Source organism: Ixodes scapularis, unplaced genomic scaffold, assembly GCF_016920785.2.
Source record: "Ixodes scapularis isolate PalLabHiFi unplaced genomic scaffold, ASM1692078v2 PGA_scaffold7__128_contigs__length_106722199, whole genome shotgun sequence".
Classification (NCBI taxonomy): domain Eukaryota; kingdom Metazoa; phylum Arthropoda; class Arachnida; order Ixodida; family Ixodidae; genus Ixodes; species Ixodes scapularis.
In genome coordinates this window covers 6,375,815-6,384,319 of record NW_024609882.1, presented here as the reverse complement: position 1 = coordinate 6,384,319, position 8,505 = coordinate 6,375,815, and positions in this window count along the sequence as shown.

Below are 8,505 nucleotides of genomic sequence, written 5' to 3'. Positions count from 1 at the left end.
TCCTTTTGTAAACAAAACAGGTTAGGGGAAGGATCAGATAAATCATTTATTAAGTGAAAAGGACCGGGTAAGGGCGAAAGAGTAAGAAGGTATCAAAGCAAGTAAGTAACGAGGGGAGAGAATATCATCGATCTGAAGCCTCCACACAAGGTCGCTTGTTGTGTCGCTCCGCTCCCGTGCTGCCATCTGTTATTGAGCTGACTAAACTTGTCACTTCGCAGCTATACCGCGATCGAACAGAGGGCGCGGTCATGGGCCTCCCCTGGTTTCCCATTGATTCGACCGAATTATCTCTCCATGTACCTGTATTTATCTATCTAATTAATCGAAACCGTAGGGTGTCTTTGAGACGTTTACGAAGTTTTCACAACACACCTTCCAGATATATGGAGATGAGCTCCCTTATGAATGCAAATGGCAGAACCACCAAAAGAAGTTACATTGTAAGCTTAGTATATTCCTTCTATGAGCTTGATATGAAAAGAACAACGTGGGCTCCATATAATATATTCTTTCTGAAATTTTATTTTTTGGTAGTCTTCACGCGTACATTTACAGATTTAGAAGGTAGCAATGGATCAATTCTACATCTAACGGTACAAATATATTTTGTTGCACTCAGTCGTTCTGAGATGTCGTTGACTCGGATCTTGCCAGTCATGTGTTGTTTTTTGAGCGTGCCATTTTTTTTATGTTTTTGCGTGTTGGTATTATTTATCTGCACCCTTGAACTGTGTTTTTGTTTGCACGTACTCACTTAGACCGTAGGATCGTGAATGATCGTTGAGGCATGCACTCACGGGCCCAAGGCTGGGTACACAAACACTTCCCGTATGGTCAGCGTCACATTTTAAAACCTGTGCGCGTGGGTAATCTCTGCTGTGTACAAATAAAGTGTTATTCTTTTTATTATTACTATTACTAACCGCTCATCATCCTTCTTTGGCGTACTGTTCAGATATCTATTATACCCCATTCACACAATCATAAATTATACCCCACACGATCATATTGGTAGAATTACCCTAGACTGCACCGACGACAGAAAAACGACAGGAAGAAGGAAAGAAGTCTCAAACACAGCTGAAATTTTATTGTAAGAGAAGGCATTTATATATGGTCTGAACGAGGAAGGGGAAGAGGGGAAACCAGGAAAAAAAAACGCAAATGACACACTTTCAAAGGAAAAACACACTGTACGAACATGAACTGTATCTGTCAGTTTGTGGTCGAGAGGACGTGAAGCTGGATTTTTGTCCCCAAACTGACAGATACGATTCATGTTCGTACCGTGTGTTTTGTCCTTGACACTGTTTCATTTGCGGGTTTTTCTCTTTCCCCTGGTTTGCCCTTTCTTGTTCCGACCATATAATTGTAAATTCTGTGGCAATAAAACTTCAGCTGTGTTTGAGACTTCTTTCCTTCTTCCTGTCGTTTTTCTTTCATAACCGCAGTCTGGTGTAATTCTACAATTATGAGTTTACACCAGCTCACTTGCACCCTCATAAAGGTACCTTTAGCTAAATGACCTATATCCTCTCCGGCCAATCAGTTCCCCATCTTCCTTGTGCATGTGCTCGCGACCCAAGTGTCCGGGCTGATGTGCCGATTGCAAAGGGACATATGTCAAGGGTACCTTTATGTTGTCCGTGTGAATGGGGTGTGGACGCTCTGGCTCCGAGTAGAGCTGCAGCTTCAAGTTTATGCCCCAGTCTCCGCACCCTTTGAACAATCAAACGATTACTGTGCTTGCGGGTTCCGCGGGCGTAGCGAGAGCTGAAATCGAGTGGGATTGGTGAGGGAGTTCGTTCTAATAGAATCACCCAACGACAATCGGCTGTTGTCTTAGCAGACGTGTATCTAACGTACGCCGTACGGGCATGCAGTCGTGGAAGGAGCGAAATGGTCATCAGTCCTCACAATAATATTTTGGGAAAGATCCGCCAGAGGGCGACTCGAAAGCATTCACCGGTAGGTATGGCGGAGTCCGTCGCCCTATTCGTGTGGATCAGTCGTATCTATTCGATGGCATTATGTAGAGTCACTGACGGGATGAGGGCGACTGGGAGGTTTTTCGGTTGTTCCGCCTCCAGCGACAGCTCCCCGCCCTCGATGAGGGCGTCTCGTGGGCCTGCACCACAGTGTGCACGCGCAACCAAAGCACGGCGGAAGGCAACGCACGCAGGGTCACCAAGACGCACGTGCTTGCCGCTTTGCGGCTACTCTCGTCAAGCTTCGGCATGTGTGTGTATGTGTGTGTGTGTTCATACCGCCTGAAGTTAGTGTGCTTCAACGCGCGACTTGTGTCGCAGCTGTAGATAAGCAATTTAGTCAGTGCGGTACAACCGCTAGCCTGGGGTCTTTAACGTGCACCACGCAGTAGAGATGATACACGACCCCACGCCGGTACGATGCTCATCCAGATCGAAACGGGCAGGGGTAGGGATAGACCTATTGCTAAATTACCCAAGCATAAAAAAGAGTTCAGGGATTGGTGTTCCACCCGCCGCACGTGCTGGCCTCAGCAGTAGTAACTTTTCTAAAGCAAATGCCTAACACAAATTGCATCTTGCACGCGCGTTCGTCATCGCTTTTGCCCGTGTGGCGCGTGGAACATCAATCCTGCATTCTCCTTGATGCTTGGATAATTTAGCATTATGTCTATTGAGCTTGTTGATTGAGCCCAGCGATAGCTTCCTCTATACTGACAAAGCCTGGCAGATCGTCACGTGACGCGGCCGCCGAAAGTGAAAAGGTAGAGCGGCAGATAAGAGTTATGTAACGAGGCGCCCGGCTGCGGCGAGACGCTGAAACACGCTACTCACTGCCAGGCTTTGTGAGTAAAGAGGAGGCTATGACCTAGCATCCGTGGGTTCTGCAGCGCGAGCTCTCGCTCCACGTGCTCCGAGCTACTGTGATCTAGCCAACTCGGTCACTACCGATCCCCCCGCAAAGCACGCACTTTACCGCAGGAGAGATCGCTTCATCGTTTGTTCCCGTCTCGGTAATAGGCCGCTCTTTCATTTGCTCCATGAATCGGCGAAATTAATGTCGTGCACAATGTACCTCACCCGGCATGTTGCTCGATCGAATCAAAGCTCCTTTTTTTTCTATTTCAGCTCCCGGGTCTACTTGTCTACTCTTTCGGCATTTCGAGTTTGATTTACCGCCTGTGATGACGTCACACCGAAGGTACCATCGTGTCGATTCGACTACAGCAATGGTTGCCTCGATTTTCTTTTCTTTTTTGTTTCCGCTTTACGATTTATCATCGGAATTCCCTCCGTCTCATTGGGAAAGAAGATTCCGGCGCGGGGAAGGGTAAAGTCCATTCGAAAGCGATCAGCGTGCTTTGCTCAAATCGAAGATGTGTCGCCCACGCGACAGTGGCTGCGTTTGTGTTAACATAGGTTCGTGTTCAGTGTTGTTGTTTTTCAAATTGACGTGCATGGCCTCGTTTCTTCGTACACTTCCTGTCTCTTTTCATTCTTCCTTTTTTTTTTATGGTGCGGCTCAGTCTTGTATCGAGAAGAGGAAAAATGTGGGGCAGGAAATGAACGTCGGTGGATCGAGGCCCTCTTGACGACGATTCGTCGCCGCAGCGATGAGGGGCGATGAGTGAGCTGCGGCCGCGCTCTGTTGTTTACCGAGACTGAAAAACGGCTAAAGAATTCTACATTGCAAAATCGAAAACATCTGTAGTTATAGGCACTTTAATTACGCGCCAGATGAAGCCGAAATTGCCGACCTTCTCTCGTCGTAAGGCTCTGTTGGTACTCCGACGTTGAGCGCAGCGAACGCAGCGTAGCGCAGAACGTTGGCCTCTGATTGGCCGGCGAGCAGGAACTCGATATCTGCGACCAGTCAGAATCGCTGTGCGCTGCGCTACGCCTCGTTTGCTACGCTATACGTATTATAGCAGAGCATTTACCGAGATGCCGAGCCACCGAAGCGGGCGTTCACGAGTCTCCACTAGCGGCTATGCTGGAGAGAGGGACCCTCTCCACCCCCCCCCCCCCCCCTCTTCCCAGTACCACCTAAAGTGGCAATAACCTCTCCTGGTGTGGTAACTCGGCTATTGGGCCCGAATCGGACCTTCGACGCGCTGATTGGATACGAGCCCCGGCCGAACACTGACGCAGCACTCGTGCCCAATCTCGGGCCTCGATCGATCTGACTGTGATGACGGTGCAAAGGCCTTCTGCTCGTCCAGGTGGTCTTGTTTGTGGGGGGGGGGGGGGGGGGGGATTTAAAGTGCCAAAAAACAGATTGGTTGTAAAACAGCGCGACAAAACAAGGATAAAGTAAAGACGATACAGGCGACAGCGATCACGCTTTGTCGTCTGTCTCGTCCTCATTTTGTCCTTGTTTTGTCGCACTGTTTTAAAACCAAAAACCATGCTCGCGCTGCAGAACCCATACCTCCCCCCCCCTTCCCTGCCCGTTTCGATCTGGACGAGGAACGTACCAGCGTGCGGTCGTGTATCAGTACTGCGTGGTGCACGTTAAAGACCCCAGGCTAGCATTCGTACTGCACTGGCGTCATTGCTTATGTACAGTGGGTAACAATGTCGCCATGTTCTGGCAGACTAAGCTCCTGCTATATAAACAACTAACGACTAATTTGTTCGTTTGTTTTTGCTAATCAACTAACTAACCGAAGCGTACCTTTCAGCCAGCCAAGAAACGTTTCACGCAAAAACTGAAGGTCGGTTATGTCGGCGCCCATGCACAGCTGCCTGAAAGCGTCTATACTAGTATTGGCGCTCGGTTGTGTGGATTATACGTGGTTCCTCACAAACAAACGTACCAACTCCCATAGTCACTACGAGACGAAGAAAGGCGGGGCGAGTGGTGGGCATCTCAATGCCGCTCTCCAACCAATGGTATGGCGGTATTTTCGGATAAGGACGCCGAGGAACGACGCGCGAACATAAGCCCCGCCCTCTTAAGCTGCCGTTTTCCAACTCCCAATAAAATGAGCATAGGCAATCAAGGAAAAAGCGCAGGTCACGCGTAGTGTATACGGAAAGCAAGTGTTTCAGAAAGCGTCTTTAACGCATCAGAACGCAAATAACGCCATTCGAAGGGAAACACAGAATGCGCGACGACGAAGCAGGCAGGCACGCGCACTCATCGGTTAAGGTCTGGTTGTACGTGCTCACCTATGTGGGTGAGCACGCCCACCCACATGGGGAGTAAAGAAACCCACGAGGTGCGTTTCGAAACGCCCTACGATTCTCACGCTCATTCGACTTCAAGACGCTGGGACACCCTGTACTGTCGTTGCGAAGTGCTTCGTCTACCCTGTTAACAGCCAGGGAGATAGTTCAACAGAAAGCGATATATATATATAAAAAAAAATAAAAAGAGACGTAATCACTCTGTCGGCCCTGGGATCAAATACGCCTCTGCACCGTGGAGAGTGTAACGCGGGTGTACCGTATCGAATGCGCCGAGGCGAGCGAACGCCTGGAGCTGCGCAAACATTGACTGCATTTCGCGCAAGCGGGGCATGACGATGACCGGAATATTTTGTTGTCGGGAGTCGCTCGGCGGCCTTCCCTCTCCGTTTTCGTCTCGGGTCGGCCTTTCCCCGTTCGGCGCCAATCAGCGGGTCAAGAGACGCGACCTTGGCTTTCCCCCTCCGGGCTCCAACCTTGGGTCGGAAAACGGGTCGGGGAGAGGGCGCCCGGGCTTCGATCCTGGTGTACACGCGTCCGGCGGTGCTTTCAACTTTTTTTTCCCCTCCCTTTTGTCCCAGTTAGGTGGAGCTGGGGCCGCTTATTGGAAACGCCGGGTCACGTATTAAGCGTAAGGGCGAATTGTAGACCTCATTAGCAGACAATGAGCGTGCGCGGAGTAATACACGGTTTATCGGTGTGAGCCTGGCGCTTTCGGTCATCTAAAATAATTTGGATGTTTTGTCACGGGTCCAACCACTTAGAAAACAAAGGGAACTCGTGATAACAATTGCATTTTTCCCCCTCGTAAAGCTCGGTCGCAACACGTGTTGCGTTCGGCCGTTTTACGACTATAGTTGTCTTTCAGCCCCCTTCAGCAATGTCAGCGTACCGAAATCTCGTCAGGTTTATTTGAAAAGACCCCTTTTCATGAAAAACGTACCGGTGTGCAATGCAAAATGTAGGGACGTTATCCCCCAACCGAGTGGTCTGATGACTCCTTGGCCCGTTCCACTTCTTTTAGCGTCACTTTCCGGCTGCGGTCACACCCTTTTATCGCAGAACCCCCGGTCCGCGGATCGTAATGGACATTGCTTTCGAACGATCTTCATTTCTTTCACGTCCGGCGACTCGTTTCTGTTGTGATTCCAACAATGTGGAGGTTCGCCTCCTCAAGCCCGTGTCACGCAATAAATAAACAAATAAATGAGAAAACAAAGAGATAAAAAAAAGTGCTTCTTGTACCCTTACGGTGGCGTACCTGCGTGTCGGAGTGTGCAGCTGTGTACAAGTCGACGTCACTGTGTCCCCGGCGTCGATCGTCCGGGCCGTCGGCGTCCCCCGAAGTGTCCTCTCCCCCCTTCTCCCCGTCGGCCGCGGTGGCCGTCCCTCCCCCGGGCAATCCCGTACCTGTCCGAATTAACAGCACGGACGTGCGTGTCCTAGACGAGCAGCAGCGGCCAAAGGGGGTCGGGTCAGACCGCGACGGTCAGTCGGTCAGCCGCCTTGCCGTCGGGGCAACTCGACTGTCCTGTTGCCGCTGCTGCGTCTCGTGGTTCTCCCGTGGCCCTCTGCGCGAGTGTCCTCCCACCCGAGTGTGAGTGTCGTCCGCGTTCGCCCGTGGATTGCCGTGTCAGTGCTCAAGCTCGTTCTTCTCTCCGAGAGTGCCTTCGGCCAGGCTTCTGGAGCTTTTCGGCGTCGTCTGGCACTTGTTAGTGCTCCTGGCACCTCTCTTGCTCCTGGTACTTTTAGTGCACCTGCCACGTTTAGTGCTCCTGGCACCTTGTTGGCTACTCGCACCTATTGTGCTCCTGGCGATTGTGTTCCTGGCACTTTTAGTGCTCCTGGAGCTTTTAGTACTTTCGACATCACTCTTGCTCCTTGTACCTTTCGTGCTCTCGGTACCCTTTATACTTCTGGTACCTTTCGTGCTCTCGGTACCCTTTATACTTCTGGTACCTTTCGTGCTCTCGGTACCCTTTGTACTTCTGGTACCTTTCGTGCTCCTAGAGGCTTCTGTTTGCCTCTCGTGCTTCGGGTATCTTAAATGTTCTTGGAATTCTAAATTTTCAGTCATACGTGCGAACATCTTTCTTCTGTGAAGACCTTAGGCGAACTTCGGTGACTAACTCTAAAGTGCCTTTTGCCTCGCTCAACGTCTTATTCGCGGGTATTTTAGCACGCCTCTTCCACGAGCTATAGGTCTCGGCTTGGCAAAGTTACTTGAAAGAGATTGAGAAGACATTTGGTCGGATTATAGGCACGCGTTATCAGGCGTAACGCGATACAAGCAAATTTTCCTTTGCCGTTAAAAAGGAGAAAAAACAAACAAACCTGGGCGAAGTGCGATTAGGTTGCAACTATAGGTTGAAAGCGATCATCACAAAGAGCGGGGGGGAGATAGGCCCCGGATTTTCCTTTCCCCAGTAACGCCTCCTGACAGCGGAGGTCTTTTTAAAGCACGGATAGAAAGAAGCTTCGTTTGGTTTCAAACTTGCGCTTACCTGATTTCAAGTTAGTGTGATTTCCGTTCCCTCCGCTGCAAGAGTTCCACAAGGACGCTTTATATGCACCAAGAAGCTGCGAAACTTATTTCGAATGATATCTTTATATTTATATACAAATGTACAGATGTAGAGAATGAACCCTAGGTTACATGGCCGAAGGGGCCTACATTTTCCCACAAAGTTTTAACTAACTAAGTCTGGCTCAATTGCGAACCCCGAGTGAATCCAATCAATATCGTAATTTTTTCTTTTATCGAGCATCCGTAATATTTGGGACTTTACAAATCCTGGCTGTCAGACTTCTGGGGTCTATATGTTTTCTCCCGCAAGAATAGCTATCTAGTGCTTTATAGTGTCGCTGGCTCCCCCTACCAAGTTTTCGTGTGTATTTTCGCTACGACACCTCGTTTCCCCACTCCCATTGTTCAAACAGCTCCAAGAGCTGTCTTGGTAATTTCTGTTATCCTTCGCGTGTACTGTTGTCTTTGAGGTAGCTCGGTTTTGTCCCGTCTATACACCCATTCTTGGGTTCGTTTCTTTTTCGTTCCACCACTCCCGATTGGCCAAGCGGTAACCGCAGCGGCCCACCCGCCCCTTTGGGGGCACTTCCGTCGTCGGCTAGCTCACACCGACCCTCAGCAGAAAACCCCGTTGCCGGTCCCTTTCTGCGACTCGGGGCAGTGGTAAAAAGGCGTCATTTTTCGGCCCGAACTCGGCCCGAACCCGGTCCGAAGCTGGACGAGATCTCGCCGAGCGACGCGTCCTGGACCGAGGGCACGCCGACGGGTGTGCCGTGCGGCTCTCCGCGCTCTGGA